Genomic DNA, 20,371 nt, shown 5'->3' with positions numbered 1-20,371 from the left:
CATGTTGCTGTGATGTTATCACCAATGTTATTCAATATTCCATTATATTAAAACATTATGATACCTGGAAAATATTCACAAGTTCTCATCTTGTTCCTAATAACATCCTAGAGGCAAAAAGATTTCTTCCCCACATACCAATGTACGAATGTCATCTTTATGACTGCTGCCTATAAATTACACCAGGAGGGCTCAGTTTGACTGGCAACAGTTCAAGAACAGGAAAGTCAGGACAATGAAGCGACTTCAAAGGAACATGAGTTATTGGAAAGATCATGCAAGTGCAGGCTAAGTATTCAACCTTAACACATTTCAGTTTCATCAGATTCCAAATAGCAGGAATCAATTACTTTTTCATAGCAGCAAATCTCTGGTATCTCAGAGCCTGGCTCTATCCTGATGTGCAGATGCAACTGTATGTATTAGTGTAAATAAAAAAGAAAAATCAAAATCAACAGCAAAAAAAAAACAAACCAAACCAAGTCCCAGTGGAATTGCAAAAGTGCAAAGTATGAATAAAGCCACACAGACCCTGATGCTGAGGCTGACCCACCTTGCTGCAGAGGACAAGGTCTTAAAATAAATATGTTACCAAAGCATTTAAATCCATTCAGCAGTTACCCTAAGATGATTCTTCTACTGAATGAGAGACTTCTCTTCAACCACAAGTTATAAATAGGAGAATTGCCTTTGCATAGTGTGAATCTCACAGCAAAGGGAACATTTCTAGAGAAAATGCAAAGATTTCATCTAGGACTGGATTATATTAGCCTGTTTCTCATCTTAGAAAAAGAAGGGGGGGGGGGAAGTATTTTTCCCACCACGTGACTCTTAGCCACATTAAGACCTACCTTATTTCTGAGCTCTGTCCTGCGGCAGAGAAATGCCTTTCTTGCAGGCTACAGCACTGCAAGTAAACAGGCAGGGATGGGCAGGATGTGGGCAGAACTTGGGATCTACTCTACCCCTCCCAGGGACCAAAGTAGCCTCACAGCCACCACAAATGCAGAAGAGAGGGACGGTAAGGAAGGGCTATCCCTGCCGCAGTGCCTCCCGTGATTACTGCTTGGGCAATGTCTGCCCTCGCCTCCCGCCTGGCCCAGGACATCACACAAGCACTGCTTAACACCCCGTTCACCTGCAGACAGATACACCGGTCTCTGTGCCGGTCCCAGTATTGGCATCTGTGTACTGGGGAACATACCAGTGTTTGCAGATACCCACTCAGTTCAGATTGCAGCCTGGCAATCAGGTCAGTGGTTTCTAGACTGTGATTTCAGGCATTTCCTGATGCAATTGCCTAGAAAGGATATTGCCAGAAATGTTCTAGCTCACCTGCTTTTGCTGTAGAGAGCAGCCCGAGTGCATTATTTTTTCATAACTTGTCATAGACAAATTAAAAAAAATATTTCGCTCATAATTTTAATCGAACAGCTTATGATAATTATTGAAAGCATTTTAAAAGTTATACATGTTGAAAAGTTATGCGCATTTTAAAAGTTATGAAGTTTAGTACGTCAAGTGTTCCTACTAAATTCATCACATCAGTGGAAGCCAATGTAATTGTCTTTTATTAAATACCACACCCCGAAGTAAGTGATTCAGAAATGACTACAGTCTTTGCTAGCTCTGCTGATTTAATAACACAGCTTGCAAAAAGATCAATATTCAGACAATCCCACTGGTATCTCAGCATACCTCTTAGCAGATTAAAGCGCTCCATAATTTCTTTATTGGAATGACAGAATCTGCCCCTAAATAAAGACAGCACGGTAGAAGCCTCAATAAATTGCAGGTCATTTTCCACTTAAGTCTGTGTAACACCAAATACACTGTTGAAAGATTAAATCACATATAACTATTGCTAGTGACAGAACCCTTCTTATACTTCATGGATTTGTTCCCAGAAAGCATTAAACCTATAGGAAGGATGGCATTAGTTTTCCTATCTCTATTTCCCATTCTGTTTAGGCATCATCTAAACCATATCTCAAGGAATTGATTCTTACTATCTAAGAAAACGTCAATGTGAACAAGGTCAGAGGCCTTTCCCCAAACTCAGGTGATACAATGAAGAACCCTCGAGAAAGAGAAATCTGTGCCTTAAATATAGAATTGGATATAAAGTAATCCCTGAGCAATCCCTGAGTTCCCACCTAATCAGAAAATCTACTCATCACCAACTTTTCCCATTAAAAGTTTGGGATTTGGGATCCCATAGCGTATGGCACAGAAGCAGGCACTGAAAGAAAGATGCGTGCCGCTGTTCTTATACATGTTCAACAAAGTAAGCAGCATTTCCATTAAGATACATTTGCAAATGCATCTTAAGACTTTCACTTCAGTGGCATCATTGATGGAAGACTTAAGTGTTTATTCTCCTTCGTATCAGGCTAATTTATTTATTTATTTAATGAGATATGGGTACCCTATTTCTCCTTTCTCCTAGAAAACTATAGCAAAATCTTTTGAAAATTTGCCCCTGGTATCTAATACTTGACAACCTCTTTCTGCAAATTTTAGCTTTTAATTCCAATTCTTTTAACTTTTTCTGGTACATATCAGAGGGATTTTATACCCCAGGGCATGAAATTCAGAGACTCTTCTGTGATTCAGTTTGACTTCTCCAGGAAGGCCACAAGCTTGTCTTTTTTGATAAACCGTAAGCTAAAAAGGAGCATCTCCAGTAAAATACAAGATAGCACAACTCCTAGGGCCAAAGGACAGTCCTGCTTTGATAGGAAACAAGTGGTTTTTAAAAGGCCAAAACAAGCCCAATAATCAACCAGATGCCTGGGAAGAAGGCTGCTCTTGGCAGTAGGCAACACACTCGAAACAGCTGTAATTCCAGAAGCATGACCTGGTGATAACTGACTGTCTTTAAAACCCACAAAGACAACAGGAACCTACTGTAAAACCTACGAGACCCTCCTGGTCACCCTTCTCCTGCTCCGGAGTCTGGGTGCTGCTCCTGGCATTGTCACAGCTCCCAAGCAATGTCAGAAGCGCCGTCAGGAGGAAAGAGGAGTTAGCCCGTGAATAAACAACATGAGCACATGGTGGGACGAGTGGGGATGGGGTGGACAAATCCATTCCCCAGCTCTTCTTTCAGCCTGCTTGTCTCCTGAAGTGTAACTGTGTATATCTTCACCTCAGAACTGGTTTCAGTGATGGTCCCTGTTACAGCACCTTGGGAAATTCTGACAGGGAACAGTTCAAAGTCAGGCTCTGCCCTGAAGAAATACCCATGATTTACCCATGGTAGCTCCTCCAATTTTCTCTATCCTAAGTGAGTTTTTTTAAGTCCTAAAATAAAATGCTCCCTCATCTGATCATCAAGAATCCACTGTGGCTCAAGTCTTCCATCAGGATGCATCTCCCAGCAAGTCTCTGTTATGAACTGAATTAGAAACAGTCCTGGAGGGATTAGAAAAGGGCTATAACCAGGCTCTTCACCTGTCAGCTGGTCTTTAAAATGCCAGTTTTTCAGACAGGGGCTTGGACACTGAAGAATTTGTTTTGCATAAGATTCCTGTGGCAGAGCAGGAACTAAGCTCAGCCCAGCAGTCCAGGTCTTGCACCAAAAGGAAAGCCCTCCTGTCCCATATTATCTCTGCTGGGACAGGAGCAAAGAGTGTCCTGTTTACCAGACATGATCCTTGTGCCAAAATAGTTTACAGTCTAATAGACAGGATTTCACAAATCCCATGAGTACACAGCTGTAGAAGATCCAAAGGTGTTAAAGGCCTCCTCACACTCCCCATTCTTACAGAGGGTATTGAAGGAGAAAAACTCTCCTATCTGCTTCGTTGTCATCCGATACAGCATGGTGTCACAGAACAGAGAGAGAGTTAGAGCTTGTCTGATCAGGCAAACAAGTTAGCTAAACAAGAAGAGCTGGTAATGAGGCAGAAAAGCTGTATGCACAGTGGCATGGATCCTCCCGCCTAGGCATGGATCAAGAGTGTTCATAATACTGTTATTTAATTGAGAGACTTCATAGATAAAGGGCAATTTTTGCATGCAGCGTAGGACTGACAATGGAAAAATCCATGCTCTGTGGAGCCTCTTAATGAAAAACCAGAATTAATAAACATTATCCCATTTATAACAGGAATAAGTGAAACGATCATTTATGGTTTTGTTTCACAGAAAATTGTCGCCATGTTCCAGCAGTTATTTTTGCTGGCTTATTTCAATGCAAGAGAAAAACTTCCTTCATGTCAGTAAAGTCTTAAATTGGTCACAGGGGACAACTAAATTAACCCAAAAGCTAGTATTCCCCAAAGCCAACATGATCCCCCTTCTGCATCGGACCCTAAAGGAGGGAAAGAGCAGCTTTCTTAAGACAACGTGCTGTCACAATGGCCTATATCTTCCTATATCATCTGTATGGATGATGGAGCCCTTGGCTACACATTGCTGTCATGTTGCAGATCTCCTGAAAGAGCCTGGGATAAAATTCTCACATCATCCTGCTACAGCTGTTCCGGACCCTCCTGCTCACCTAAACTGCTAGTTTCATTCAATACAAAACTTTTCTGCAGTGCTAATTTATTGCAAGAGAGATGCCACTGAATGTTGGCCAACAGCCATGCCCCCCCAGCCTGCCTGTGGGGAATGTAGTCCTGCTAGGTGATGCCCTGAAGCCTTATTGAAATGATGGAGATTCATCTGTCCAGGCACAGAGATTTACAGTGTAGTTGTCTATACTTCAGTAAACCACCCACCAGCCCTTTATAATCCATAGAGAGGAACAGACAGTTCTAGGAGAGTAATGCATTTCAAACAGGTCAGATGAATCATCCTGCAAAACCTCCCTATTTTTCTTCACCGTTTCTAAAGGCAGTGAGGGGTATCTGGCTCAGCAGGAAAGTTTCCAACAGAGACATAAAACTAGGTGAGGTGACCCATCATGCCATCCTGGGCAGAAAGGGCCCATCTCCAGACATACTTGGCCTCTCTGCCGGAGGCACACAGACCCAGGTGAGATTAAACACCACATAAATGGGTGGCACAGCCATTGCCCCATGACTATGCCCATCCATGCCACTTGCCATGGCAATTCTTCAAGGGAATTCAGCCCATGATATGATGTATTTTCAAGTTATCGATGAAGAGAAAAGCAAAAGCGTACAGCTAAGGGAAGAAGTGACACTGGTTAACACAGAGTTCTTACTGCTTATTTCTGGTGGTGCTTTTTCTTGGCTTGGTTTGAGGTTTTTTCCTTATGAATCCTGAAGACCTACAAAGCTGACAGCAAGTCTTTCAACTAGGGGGACAGACTCACCAAAACTCAGTGTACCTGCAAGTTCCTTCTGTGGCTTCCTTGACTGGCCAGGACCTCCTTCATGGGTTATTACCTTCAAAAATACTCTTTGGGAGAGAAACAGGGAGCAAAACCACAGATATGGAAATGCAGAGAGCTTGAAGTAACAGTAAAAGTTTTTAAGTTATTTATCATACCAGTGGAATCTGGCATAAGGATATTTTATGTTTTATCTGTTTTGCTGCATGCTGTTATCAGTCTTAGCTCAGAAACTGCTGAAGGAAAAGTGATTTCTCTTTATATACAGCTTGATCAGAGGGTGTCTTGGAAAGCAACATTTCTCCAACTTCCTTGTGTCGCCGCATCTAAAATTAGCAACTTAATTTTATAGCCCACTCATAACTGCCAGAACCTTCGAGGGGTCATGGCCCATAGTCTGGGAACAGCTGCTAAGGGAAGTGGAAAGGATGCTAAGGGAAGAAAATATGACAATAGAGATATCTTCTGAAAGGGAAAAAAAAGTCAAAGGTGGCAATAAAATAGACAGAACGGTGAATTAAAAAGACCAAGAAACTACTCAGAAGTACACAAATAACTTGAATGAAAAAAGAACAGAAAATGCACTCAGTAATAAACCCAAGCAATGGCAGAAAAAAAGGTTAAAATAAGCCCACTTGTAAACCATTTTAATTTCAGGAATCAATCATAAAAGTACCTACTCGTATAATTAAGAAAAGGCCCCAGAAAACATAAAGAACACTCTTAGAAATACTCTAGAGGTGGTACCATAAGAAAACAGCAAAGCAGGACAGGGGAAATTGCTGTGAAAACTCAAGCACAAGGTGGCTTATGAAAAGTCAGACTTGAACAAAGGCTGTCAACCCATCTGTTGGGAATGAGCAATTCACTCCTGCCCCAGCCTCCCAGAGTGGGTGAACAGTTTTATTACATATGCTAAAGTGGTCTCCTTTACAAAAAGAATGATTTTTTTTTTTTTCCTTCCTGCTGCAGGAATGTGAAGTCACTGGCCATTGCAGAACTACATTGTCAAGTCCCATGTTCAGACTGGGAACATCCTGGGCTGCAATGCAGCAGATTGTATAAATGAAGCAGATCTGAGCTTGGCCAGTGCTTGCAGGGATCGGATGAATTTCGGGTGCCACAGAAGGGCTGTGCCTTGCTGTCTCTTCTCAGGTACAGAATTAATTTCCCAGTCAGGAGTTAAAACCACCATGCCTGACTGCCCTGTCTAGATCTAGTGAACGGGGTTTGCTGAAGATTTTCTGGTATCCTGTGCAACGACCAGCACTGAGCACACTTCTTTTATCAAGCACTACAATGGACTGAAAACGACACGTTCCTTTGCATTTCTACCTTATAGTTTCATTAGGGCATTCCACTTATTGTGGAGAAAAAACGTGTCCTACACTGAAATGGATAAAGGGTTGCAGGGATGCCCAGTGTAAGAAGTACTTTGAAATAGGTACCAGCTGTTGTTTCATTTAGAAGAACTGCAGTGATAACCAATAAAGTCCATGCAGATTATTCATATCCTTTATCTGCTGATGAAATTAGAATTACTGAAGTTCCATCATACAAGTGGTAATTAGTTTTATACTAAATGTGGAGCCAACAGAAATCCCCTGGTACCCCTCAGCTCTAAACTTTCCAGCTCAAATAAAATCTTTGCAATTGATACGCAGAATAATTCTTTTTATGACAATCAATAGAAATCTGGTTTCTCTGGAAAGAAATACCTGGATGCTGCCAATAGGCACGTAATTCAACACAGTTAAACAAACAGAGCACTACAAAAATTGCCCTTGGGTAATAAGCAGTCAAACCACAACCAAGTGTTGGCTAAGCTTAGATTAAAGAGTCCAAAAATATTTAAACCTGTCAATGGTTTAAACATCCCCCTCAAATGCAATATGAAATATGGCAGTTTTGGCATCTCTTATTACAATCACTTAAGAATCAATATTCAGGACATAACAATAATCAAATCAAGTTGCTTAAACTGAACTCAATGGATCCTTCTATTTTGCAAAGAATCAAAGATTAATTTCTAAGGAACTGAATCAATGCAAAGTAAATAGATTCTGTAAGCTGGGGAAGGATAACATATGTATACTGCATAGTAGATAAGCTCTGTGATAGCAGTACTCCCTGAGCAAAGAAAATCTAGACAACTGCATAACCAGGACTGACAGCACTTGCAAAATATGAGCCATAACTCAATTTCCTTCATTTCTAATGAATTGTCAGGGCCAACGTAGCTTGGAAAAGCTTTGTGACATGTAACCAGATCATCTCCAGGTTTTGCACTTGTTGGCCAGGTCTGCGGCCACATACACCTTGGTGAGAGACTTGTAACTCCGCAATGTGCTCTCATGATGGGCTGCTTCGCTATTTCGGTAGCACAAGGTTTGCAAGCAAGTGCCAGGGCTCACGGGCACCTGCCCTCTCTTTATTGCTAAATTTCCTCCATACTAGTGAAGAAATGGGAAGTTTTTAAAGAGTTTTCATACTGTTTTACAGTAAGAAGCCTTTTCAAGTCAAAGTACTTTCAGAAATCTCAGCTCTTGTTTGTCACTGTACACAAAGCTACAAGGTTATCTGTCATGAAAACCTCAATATAATAAAGCATGGGAACCCAGCCCACTTTGAGGCTCCCAAGCAAAGAAACTCTCCTCCCCCCCCCTCCCCCTCCCCCCCCCTCCTCCCCCCACCAAGATTGCTTCTAACAGCACAAGGAAACAAAATCTATCTCACTACTTGCATCACCTGTGATGTGAAATTAATTTTCCACTAACCAGTAGGAAATAACGTATCTGTTGTATAACAATAATGTTCATTAGAGGGGTGGGTTGTTTCTTTTTCCCCACACTCCAGATTAGATGTCTAATCTATACCACAAGTCCCTGGCAGGTAATATATCCACCATCTACCCACCTACTGCCAATCCTGAAATGGTTTTCTCAAGGCAATAATAACATTTGCATACTTTTTCCTTGCTAGGTGGAGTATCAGATATTTAATCTTCATCAACCTTTTAGTGATGCTGAAAATATTACCAGCTCCCTCCCACCCTCATATTCAGACTAGGAATGAATAAGTAAATTTTCCCTCAACCAGAACTCTTGGTCCTGTTTTGCAGATCATATTCACATGATAAAATATTTCAGCCTAATCAGTGGAGCCGGACATCAGGAGTAGAGTGGGAAGAAGAAATCAGTGTAGACTTCCCCCCGCACCCCTAGCCAAGCTCCTCTGCTGTGATGGTCATGTCTGGGGGTCATTACATACAGCCCCCATGGCAGCCAGCACCAGCAAGTGCAAAGGAAATCATGTAAAGGAAAGGAAAAGTCCTGAGATGGAATACAAGGGTTGTAGGGTTCTCACTGTTACATTACTGTCTCTGAATAGAGGGACGTGTCGTTTTTGTTAACACTTCAGGTAGTTGTAGAGAGCAATAAGGTCTCTGTTGAGCCTCTGGAGTATAGACACACTGCAAGAGTCATGGAAGTAGGCTAGATGGTCAGTAAGGGAGCTTCATGCATATGTCCCAGGCATAAAAGGGGGACCTGCCTGCCCTGTCCTGCACTTCCATGGTTTTAGAGACATGCCAGGGCAAATCTGGGTTCCCAAGGCATCATTCCGCCATATAAAATCTGTGGTCAGATTTTTTCACCAGTGACATTTTCCAGGACAGAAAGAAAGCAAGATGTTAGATGACAAGTCATTCCAATTGCACTTGCTGGTGCTGGCTGCCATGGGAGCTGTGAGCAGACACAAGATTCAACAGGGCTCAGCGCTGGGTCCTGCACCTGGGTCACACCAGCCCCCCACAAAACTACAGGTTTGGGGAAGGGTGGCTGGAAAGCTGCCTGACAGAAAAGGACCTGGGGGTGCTGGCTGATGACTGGCTGAACATGAGCCAGCAGTGTGCCCAGGTGGCCAAGGAGGCCAGTGACATCCTGGCCTGTATCAGAAACAGTGTGGCCAGCAGGACCAGGGCAGTGATTGTCCCCTGTACTCAGCACTGACGAGGCTGCACCTCGAATCATGTGTTCAGTTTTGGTCCCCTCACTGCAAGACAGACATTGAGGTGCTGGAGCGTGTCCAGAGCAGGACAGTGACGCTGGTGAAGGGTCTGGAGCACACATCTTGTGAGGAGCGGCTGAGGGACCTGGATTTGTTTAGCCTGGAGGAAAGGAGGCTCAGGAAAGAGACACCTTATTGCTCTCTACAACTACCTGAAAGGAGGTTGTACCAGGGTGGGTGTTGGTCTCTTCTCCAAAGTAAGAACTGATATACTAAGAGGGAATGGCCTCAAGTTACACCAGGGGAGGTTTTGATTGGATATCAGGAAAATTTCTTTCCCAAAAAGGTTTGTTAAGCACTGGAACAGGCTGCCCAGGTGGTTGAGTACCTGGAGGTATCTAAAAGACATGTAGATGTGGTGCTTAGGGACATGGTTTGGTGGTGGATTTGGCAGTGTTAGGTTAACAGTTGGACTCAATGATCTTAAAGGTCTTTTCCAACCTAGATGATCCTATGAAACCATACTTCCCCAAAACTGAATCCAGCTAGTCTCTTTTTGCAGCTTGAATTCTGGAAATGTTGCTGGCCATTAGAGAATCTATTGCTCAATTAATAAAAAATCAGAATGCTTTGAACTAATAAAAAACACCTTTTCTTTTTTTTTTTTTTTTTTTTTTTTTTTTTTTTTTAGGATCCCAATGTTGCAGTTAACGTAAGACCTCCTTCTAATATTATCTCTCATTCATGGGTGAAAGAAGTGACTGCACAGAGCCATTGACTTACTACAGACTGTGCAGCACATCCGCCAGAGCAACATCCTTTATCCACGACCCCTGACTACAGCCCAATGGGCTTTTAGCTGCAACGTTGAGGCAAAAATCCTTAACTTTGCCTTCAATTTACTGACCCATGATGTCATTTATAAGTCAAGATCATTAGGACTAACACTTCCTCTCCCCTGAAAAACACCCCAAAACCTAGCAGTGTTTTTAAAACAAATTTGAAATGCAAATCTTTAAAATGATTGTCATCACTTACTGCCTCACAAGATTGCATACTTGCTTGCCAAGGAAAATGTAAGTCTGAGTGCAGCTTAAGCAGACCACTTCAAGCTTAAAACATCTAAGTAGTCTTCCAGAAGCACAATGGGAGGTCTTTGCAGAAGTTTCTCTGTCTACAAAATACATGCTTCTGCTTGGCTCTGCTAATTGAGCTGGGACAGAGCCATCTCAACTCATGCCAACTTCAAAAGCCTGATGTGACTTCTATTGAAGGGGACCAGAAAACCTTCAACAGTAACTGGAACAAACCATTACAAAAACATCAAGTAAAATAAAGTATATGATGGAGGAAATTAACAGTGAGCTGGTGTCCAAATATGACTAGATAGTTTCTCATATGTTTATTTTCCTACTTTTTTTCCTGTTCTTAAAAAAACTTCTAAATATGTTCCCAATTCCTCAGTTACAGTTTAGTGATTTCTGTAGATACTGTCTCCTCCTTTCCTCATTCCCAAAACTGGAGCTGTCATGCTCCAAAACATCTTTGTAACAGGTGGTAGTGCCTAATATAAAGCGAGCAGCATCCAAGACGGACCCAGTATTCCTGTCTTTAGACTCCTTTGGCCACAGAAAGACCTGCAGGAATGGCTGCTCTCTAAAGAGCTAGTTGTAAAGGTAGAAATGCACTGTCCCGTCCTCCTCACTAGGGAAAACAGAGTTGGAAAGGCTGGAAGGGGATACTTCACTGTCATCAGAGACAGTATATAATTAAGTTTATCTAAGAAAGATTGGGGAATTTGGCACTGCCTGAACAACTGAAATTGCCCAGTACCACCCATATTACTCAGGTGTGGTGGTACAGACAGACGTTGATATGATGCAGGTTTTTTCTTAAAGATTTTGCTCCTCATCATGAGAAAGGGGAAGAGTTTAAGAATGACTTTTAAAAGGGAGGAATTGCAATCACCCAGCGGTGATTAATCAAAACAGGTTTTAGAAGAAAGCGTTGCAGTATGACAAATTGAAATATCCTTTGAAACCAAGGTAATTACCAAGAAATCTCAGAAATGTATTTTAGCAAGAAAGTTATCACATGCTGGAAATAAAAGTGTTCTTTTATTCCTATTATTTTCAGTATCATAAAGGCCAGAAACAAAAGCTAGCTCCAGCATGTAGCAAGGATGCTTGCCCTAAAATGACATGAAATATCAGCAGAAGCAAGAAAAGACTTATGTGTATGTATAGGTGCTACAGACACGCTCACCCACACATTGCCTGGGTCTCTGAGCTCAGGAAAAGCTTCCCACAGACCAAAGAAACAAACTAATTTTTCCAGCTAATTCTTCCTTTATTAGGTCCTCATTGGGGACCTTGTCCTTCCATCACACTGAGTCATATTCATGAGTCATACCGATACTTCCCTCACAGTAAGTCCTCCATCAGATGCGCTATTCCAATTTAAAGCCTCTTCTCATTCATGGCATTGGTTTCACTCAAATTTGAGAGACAAACACTTAAATAGAATACTCTCTGCACTCATACAACAAGCAAGATTTGGCCCCAGACTGATCCCAGAAGAGAATGGCACCATCACCTGCTGTTTGGGAAGTCAGAAGACGTGGTTTCTTCCCTTCGCTTTGCAATGTATTGAGAACTGCCCTTCTGCAAGGTACTTGCAGTAATCCTAACCTAAACCAGATGACATTCATCAGTTGGTCGGCTGCCCACTAAGTTCAGAATGGGACTCTTAACTTCACTGAGCCTCAGTTTCACCAGAAAGGATCCCAAAACAGCACACTGCCTCTTAGAAGCAACACAACACACTTATTGAAGATACACAGTGAATCTGCAATACATGCTCAAACTTTCTTTTGTAATAGCATTCCTAAACACTTCACTGATGTAAATTCTAACAATATATCTTCATGTACTTGATACGTCTTACTGAAAATTACTTCAGAGCATCATCCCAACTGTGGACTATGAACTTTCTATATTCAGAATAGCAGCATCACACTTGGAAATATGCATGACAGTTGGTAGAAGGACTGAAACTTGAGTAAAAATTAGTATATACCTACTCTTAAAAAGAAGCAATGAAGCTTTTAAAGTGGAATAAACCTTGCAATTGTCTGCCTAACCTATTTGAGAAACTCCCCCTACTATTTTATCAATTAATATTTATTCTTCAGTATTTATACAAACTCCCACAAATCAGATTTCTAAACAGGCAATTGTAAAAGAATAAGAGATTCCGGCATGCATCTAGAGTAATCCTGGGTGAAAATTAAGCACACAGTTACATACATAGATTTTGCAGGTGCATCATCCTGAGAATGATTCCATTAGTGTCCACACTGCGCAGATGGGCTGTGTTATTTTAAGGTCTTAATCAAAATACGTGCAAACAGGCACAGCACGGTGTGCATACTAATGCCTGTAAAGTGTCAGCTGTGAAGCAGTTAGTACACTTTTAAAAGAACACTAGCTTTGTAAGAATACAGACAAGAAGGAATTGCTGAATTAGGCAGCTTAGAGGAAGACTTAGAGGCTATAGGTAGAAAGTGATGCACAGCACAGTTATAATAAACATGAACTGAAGAAAACATTACCCTGTTAACACAGCATAGTATTCCCACATACTGATAGCAACTAAAGTGTCACATAGACAGAATACAAGAAGGTGTTAGGTCGTCAAAATCCCAAGGCATACAAGATTAAGAGAAGCAACCCTAAACCCAGTAATTGTAATGTAACCTTCACATCTGAAAACGTCCTGTCAGCTCTGAACTTTTTCAGCGGCTTTCCTCAATGAAGGCATTACACATCCCTCGTCTCCACTTTATCACCTGCAGTGAACCCACTCTGCATCTGCTAAGCACAACCGGAGGGCTGAGCCAGGCCTGATTCGGGTGCCGAGGCAGACTGTGGGCTGAAAACTTTGTTGACTATAAGGAAAGAACAAACAAACCCAGACTCAGAATAACGTAACACAGTTCCTTCTGGATTTTCTTTTTAAAAGACAGATCCTGTTCCTGCATGTCCTCTTATTTAAAAAAAAAAAAAAAAAAAAAAAAATTTCTTCTTTTGAACTTGAGCTGCCTGTCTGCGCTAGGGAAAAAATGGAAAGAAACGGACAAAGCAAAGGTTGTGTTCAGCCGCAGTGCCCCGGGTGCCAGGCTTGTAAACCCGTAGATGTCCTCTTACCTGCACAAGCACAGCACCACCGAGGCGGGGGCTGGTGCCCAGCCCGGGCCCCGCTCAGCTCAGCACGCAGCCGGGGCACGCGGAGCCGCCCGCAGCCCGGCCGGGACGGGGTTGCGGTGGGGGGGCGGTGGGCGTGCGGGGCCAGGAGCGCACACAGGGACCCACGGACACGCAGCCAGCCACAGCCAGGCACACTGACACCCCCCTCCTGAACCCCCCGTGCGCACACGCGCGCTCACGGGGACATGCTGGTGACAGAGCGGGGATGGGCAAAACGCTGCATCCTCTGGGCAGCCACCGCTGCCCCGGGGGAGGGGGGGGGGGGGGGGGGGGAAAGGGGCGGGGGGGAATGGAGAGAGGAGAGGAGAGGAGAGGAGAAAGGAGGGGGAAGGACGGGGGGCGATCCGAGCGGCGGGCGGGCAGCCGGCCGGCGGCAGGGCAGGGCAGGGCAGGGCAGGGCAGGGCGGCAGCGGGACGCGGCGGCCGCGGGAGCCGGCCCGGGCGCCGGAGCGGGAGAGGGGCTGGGCCGCGGCGGCCGCCGGTTTAAGGAGCGAGGGGAGGGGAAGGGGCTGGGCGGGGAGGGCTGCGGGCCCCGCCGGCGGGCGGCGGGGCGGGGGGCGGCCCGGGGCCGGGGACAGGGACAGGGACTCGGCGGGGGTGGGGAAGGGACAGGACTGAGAGATCCGGGGGCTGAGACCGTATGGCTGGGGGAGGTGTCTGAGGGAAGGTGACCGGGGGTGCCGACCCAAGGGACGTGTGGGGCAGCCCGAGCCCCCTGGCCTCCGAGGGGAGGGGCAGTGTCCCCCCGGAGGGGACCGAGAACCGAGCAGTGCGGGGAGGAAATGCCCTTTGTCATTTAGCAAACAGGTGGCCTCTGCTTTTACCTCCTCCCTGAGCTCAGCGTCTAAATAAAAAGCCCTCGGCTGAGATATTTTTGCTTGAGTTCCAACTCTGACTTGTGTACTGGAGCCACTGAGTCCTTCACCCTCCTCCAGGCACATCCCTCCATCTTCTCTGCTGCCACACATCCTCTAGCTTCTCCTCCTTAGGAAGCGTTTCCATCGCAGTCCCGTGCTGCTTCATGGGTGCTGGTGTCCATCAGTGGGCTGTGAGGCTCACGAAGTAGCCCCGTCAGTCCCAGACTGCTGGTCCCAAATGGCCAAAGGACATACAAAGGGTGTCAGCAGTGTCCTGCCCATCCAGGTAGCTATCCAGCATGGCTGTAAATGCTGCTCCATCTAGTGCAGGTCTGTGAGCCAGGATGTAGAGACCAGGTTATGGAGATGTTCCTGCATCCCCAGTGCAGGATTGAGGCCTTAGATGTCAGCAAGGTTGAGACTGCTCAGCTCCACGAATGTCAGCACAACTTTGGTGGCACATTATGGTTTTATTTGCTCTGCTCTGTCTGCTCCATGGTATCAACAGATGAAGAAACAGATTTCTGGTATGTTACAGCTCACCTTCAAGCTGAAGGAGCACTGCAGACCCCTCTCCACAAAGTTTTCAGCTTTCCAAAGAAAAATCATTGACCAAATTCAGTTTGCCGTATTGCAAAATTTGTGGGGGAACATATACATATAGATCTATATAAATGTGTGTGTAATTTCAAATTTTAAAATACATATGCATAATTCCAAGGTCTGAGCAGAATTTTTACAATATTTTAAAACATAACTAAATCTTTACAATAAATTACTTTAGCATTCCGTAGAAGTTACCAGCAGGAGGAGACTGAAATGAACTAGATGCTGGGTTTTTTTCATTTGGCCTCTCTCACCACATGCCTGTATATATCTGGCAAGTGTCTGCTGTAAATTAATACACAGGAGGACCACAGCTGCCCCCCGTGACCAGGATCTCTGGGGGTTTGCCTCTGATTGCTGTGAGGAGCAGACGGAGTTACACAGGTTGTAAGGTGCCCACCAACTACCCCCACATGCTCCACAGCATCCAGAGCGCTCAGGAGGTCAGTGGGCCACTGGGTACCTCTAAGGGGTTTCTCCCCACATAATACCTGCAGCAAAATAAAGTCCTCTTTACACGCTGCCCCTTTCTTCTGTTTATTCATACGGCTAAACATCTTTTGACAGACATGGGGGTTAAATGGAGTCCAGTTTATTTCAGGTACCAAAGTCTGTGGTGCATGCAGTTGCAATGTGCTTAACTGGAGAGGATTTCTGTCCCGTAAGATGGTTGGGGTGGCAGCTCTCTAGCGCTTTCTGTAAACCTTCCTGCTAGCGATAGCTGTTATTTTCACTCACCCCAGTCTTCTCCCTGCTACTGCTGATGGCAGAAGGTGTAATAATGTTATCCCTTGCATGCTATTAAGACCAATTCACAGCTATCTTCTGCATTTGTAAGAGACTTTTTAAATCTATCAGTTCCTCCCTTCCTTGGGCAGAACACATTCCTTATCTTCTGTGTGGGTATAGAAAGACTTTGCTAATGAAGAAGGATCATCAGTTCCGCTGTTGCCTTTCAGGTTTCCTGCAGGGATCATTACCTCAATCCAAGTGAAAGCCTGATTCAGCAAAGCACTTAGGTATGTATTTACCGAACTGGGACATGAAGTTACTCTTCATAGTGTGGCTGTTTAAAATTTCTTTGCAAGATGGCATTTTAGGCACAGGTTATTAGAAAATCTGTTCAGAGGCATGAAAGAAAACATCTGTAGGTGAGCGCAGGAAGGTGAGAGATTTCTTGAAGACCCACAACCTGCTCAATCTCTGCCCAGCTTTTGAAGGGGATGCAGAGTTTATTCACAGATCTTCCATCAGAATCAACCTTTCATTAGTCTACAAAAAATAGATGCAGAATCTAATTCTGCATATGCATCTATAAACCTGAAAAGGAATCATCTGTTTCAGACTATTCCCTTTCCAGCATTCATAAACTGCACCAAAAGAAACAGAGGTAGGGGGTTGACCAACTCTAGACTGAAGTAGCAAACCAAAATTTTTCCCATAATGGAGTGCTACAGTATCTATGCCAACTTTCTGCATACCTTTTTCTTCAGGCTGCTTTGTTTTTCAAGCCAATATTTGATTAAATACTACCCTTACCAAATGTCAAAATATTAAGTCTATGGGATGCTGGTGGCTTTCTCCCTAAAGATTGACCTTCCCAAGAATTTGGTGACTCTAACAGGAAAGGCATCTTTTCACCAACACATTAGCTTGATCAGCTGTAAGAGATAAAAGCAAGCAGTGTATTGAACATGAGTGCTGCATACAGTGAAGTAAAACTAATATTCTCACTCTGTCTGTAACAGTGGCCTAGTATGTATTTATATTTTGCAGCAGTTAGTATTTCAGCTGTAGCATATAATGATCATCTGTCAACATACTTCAGGCAAGCTCAGTTGTTAAGGTTGTTGCTTCCCTTTACATTGTACCAAGGTGATTAACAGAAAGGAAAACATTCCTCTTTGCAGATATTTTGTTTCCAGTGATCTGAGGAAAAACAGAAACTGTTTTAAGAAAATGTAGATGGTAATTCAAGATGCTGTCTTACTAGGATTTCTACTAGAAACAACACTGAACCAGCAGCTCAGAGGTCTATGACGACCATCGATGCATGGATACATAACCCAATTTCCCCACGTCTTGCAGTTCTCTCTGTTCTGATTGTGAGCCTTTTTTTCCATTTTCACCCCTGGTTAAGGATGTAAGAGATGGCTGTACCACGTCAGGAGGAAAGTCTGTGTAGCCTGATACCTTATCTTCAGGAATGGATGCCTCAGCAGGTATGTAAGAAAACAGTAATCATTCCACAATGCTCCCCCAGAATAACTTCTCAGTGTGCAATTGTGCCATGGGGATTTCCTTACAAAGACATGGTGTGTGGCTTGAACAGCTCACAGTCTTTCTTCTTCAGTAAATTCAACCAGCCACATTTGAATCTGTATAAATATTGGTTTCAAACCTTTTGTGGCAACGTATTCTGCAATAGCTCACTCCCAGGGATTATGCAGTCTGCAGATCACAGTGCCTTCATTGCCTGAAACTGCCAGTTTGATCACAGATAGAACCATATCCCCATAACCATCAGCCAGTTTTTTTCTTGAGTAACTTTGCTGCAGCTCTGCTTTTTCTTTTGCCTGGTTAATGGTGTCTCAGGTCTCCCACAGGTTTCTTTCACAAATTTCCTGAAAATTCTGGTGCTGGCAAGACTCAGAGCAGTAGCTGCGTGTTGGCAACTCATAAATTCCTAGGACACAAGGAATTGCATCACTGGGGAATACTCCTGTGCCTTTTACATTTATATATATATTCTCTTGTACACATTATGTGTTATAGTCCCAAATGGCTTACATTTCAAGGCATGAAGCAGATTCAAATGGTCTCTCTTAAAAAGAAAGTCTGTCTAGCATAGAAATGGTTTATTTTCTTTCCCACAGTGTAGAATTTTCTATGCCAAAACCTATTAAAAGCAATGAAAGAAAAATACTAAATTCTGCAGTAGAATATATGTGCTGTCTTGTGCTGCATTATGCATTGTGTTCTCTGTCTCGTTATTGTGCAGTATGTCATGGTTTGGTTTGTTGCAGGTTTTATATGATACATGTATCATGACACTATGCTATTTTGGTCTTACTTGTTATTCTCTTACTTTGTTGTTGTTAGTGAATTACTGGATTCATAATATCCAAATCCTGACTCATAAATCATTTCTTTGATAAGCATTGAATGCAGCATTTTGTCCAGTACTAAAAGTTACAAAGTCATGAATTATAGAATCCTCACAGTTTAGTGAAACGACTTGTAAAGTTATTCTAACAACAAATAACATTTCTACTAATCCTACAATACTTCTTGGAATAAAACCTTAAAGACTGAAAAAATCCCTATGATTTATATATATAAATGTGACTAATCACATGGTTCCCTCCACAATAGTCTGCAAAAGCAATGCAAAAGCCAAACATATAATTTAGTTCTAGCCAGTTATATAAATATCAAAGAGGGCAAAGTATCACATTTTACATGGTTTTGATTTAATTATTACAAATTAAGACTACTAATAGATTTAATAGCTTCTTTATATCAGATAGCTGATCGTAGGTGACAGTACAGTTCTATAACTAAATGCTGTTTCTTTTCCCTCAGCTATAGGTGATAAACTTCTGTGGTGTTGAGTTCTGGAGCAAGAAAATAAATCACTTCACACCTGAAATCAGAACAGTTTTAATGATGCTGATACAGTGGAAAGGATTCTTCTGAATATGTGTATGACTCAGTGGCTCAGGTAGCCAATTAATTGCAAAATGGAGCTTGCTTGTTGTACTAACAACAGTTTTCTTCCTTATTATTGAACAACATTTCAAGGATTTATCTGGAGCACACTTCAACTTCACATTTCCTTATGGTGTGGTAAATCAACATCAATGCCTTTTTACTGGCATTTCAGTGGAGCCAAAGTTGTTGCTGAAAGTAAAACCTAAATGAATTATCTCCATCTCTGTTAGGACAACAAGACATCTCTCTCTCCCCCTCTTCCACTTACACCTCAGTATCCTTACAATCAGAAAAGAATCCGGAATTCCACAGTCCTAATTCATTTACAAACACCCCTGATCACTGAACTCAAAGGCATCACATATACCAAGGGTAGAACTCTATGCTGAGTATCACCAATACATTACTTGGTGTAGTTCACCTTTAAAAATGAAAATAGTGGGGATTTTCAGTCTCTTCTTGAGAGTGTAATGCAGATTGAGAGAAAAGGTATGTGCTATATACCATCCTTCTAGGTAATCTTACTTTTGCATATATTCTCATCTCTTTAAAATTAATATTGCCTTGAAATCAGTCATTCTTTCAACAGAGACAAATAAAATAGGAGCAGGAATTAAAGAATTATATAATCATTTAGGTTGGAAAAGACCTTTAAGATCATCAAGTCATTAACCTAACACTGTCAAGTCCACCACCAAATCATGTCCCCAAGTGCCACATCTGCACATCTTTTAAATACCACCTGGGATAGTCACTCAACCACTTCGCTGGGCAGATGTTCCAATGCTTGACAACCATTTCAGTGAAGATTTTTTTCCCAATATCCTGGCACAACTTGAGGCCATTCCCTTTCATCCTATCATTTGCTACTTTGGAAAAAAGACCCAGAAGAAAAAAAGGAAATATATGATTCTGACTCTAGAGTTAAGGGTAGCAACATAGATATGAAATATCACAATCTATATTTTGAATAAGACAATTAAACAGCTTTACATCCTTGTGGTCAGTCATGAGCTTGCAACAACACCTATAAGAAAAGAGATCTATTCCGATATTATAGTCAGCATTGTGACCCTTATTTTTACAAGCAATTGATCTGAAATGGTTTGTTCTCCAGCCTGTGCTGGCTGATGTATCCTGCAACAGCTCCACATCAGTAAAACTTGTTCATGTGCTGAATCATTGCTTAATTCTAGAACCATGCTGGAGAATTTACAGCTGAACTTACCAGCAGTAAATCAGGTGTAAGAGACTGTGTATGTCATACACAAAGGAAATACATGAGGGTGACCAGTACTGTGGGTGTAAAATCTTTCACAATGCACATTTGAGATGAGGCTATCACTCATATACAAAGGAGCTGGGCATCCTAAGCAAGTGCTAATCATACATTTCCTTTTTGACTGTATTAGCCTGTTGTCTGGTATGTTAAATGGTTGGAGGCTGATGTTGTTTATCCTACCAACCATAGATTCCCATGCTTACACCACCCAAGTGTGGCCTGTGAAGCCATTTTCAAAACCCAGAAGTATTTCTAGAACATTTTTCTCCATACATTTTCAATGCAAAATAATATTCTCGGTGCAGAAATAACTTTCCAATGTGAATAA

General features: G+C 42.7%; 1 protein-coding gene across 1 annotated transcript in view; it reads right to left on the bottom strand.

Annotated features, from left to right (window-relative positions):
• COL22A1 (collagen type XXII alpha 1 chain) overlaps nt 1–13,760 on the bottom strand; it is a 237,409-nt gene extending 223,649 nt beyond the window's left edge. Inside the window, exon 1 of the mRNA XM_040588639.1 lies at nt 13,525–13,760. The gene's annotated coding sequence lies outside the window, so the exon portion shown is untranslated. The remainder of the gene's footprint in view (nt 1–13,524) is intronic.
• Between the last annotated feature and the right edge of the window lie 6,611 nt (nt 13,761–20,371).

The sequence above is a fragment of the Falco naumanni genome, chromosome 3 (genome assembly GCF_017639655.2).
Source record: "Falco naumanni isolate bFalNau1 chromosome 3, bFalNau1.pat, whole genome shotgun sequence".
In the NCBI taxonomy this organism is placed as follows: domain Eukaryota; kingdom Metazoa; phylum Chordata; class Aves; order Falconiformes; family Falconidae; genus Falco; species Falco naumanni.
This window is presented reverse-complemented; position numbering and strand designations above follow the sequence as displayed.